Here is a 308-nt window from a genome sequence, read left to right as displayed (position 1 = left end):
ATATTATATATTAAAACATTTTTTGTATTAATATGACGTGAGGTTCAGTTTCCAGCGTGACACTAAAACAGGTAGTAATAATGACTACTTTTTACTTCAGAACATTTCAGAGCACAAACTTTTTTTACTTTAACTTTGAGTAAAAAAGTGCAGTCAGAACTTCAACCAGAATCTTGTACAACACGAGTATCTGCACGTCTACTGGAGTGAAGGATGTGTGAACTTTTCATCCTTGTGATCTCCTTCATCTCCTGCAGCTACGCTAAATCTAAAACCCACAAACCAAAAAGAGAGAAAGACACAATAAC

The sequence above is a fragment of the Silurus aristotelis genome, assembly GCF_946808225.1.
Source record: "Silurus aristotelis genome assembly, chromosome: 22".
NCBI lineage: Eukaryota > Metazoa > Chordata > Actinopteri > Siluriformes > Siluridae > Silurus > Silurus aristotelis.
The sequence above is the reverse complement of the archived record's forward strand: the minus strand, read 5'-3'. Positions refer to the sequence as shown.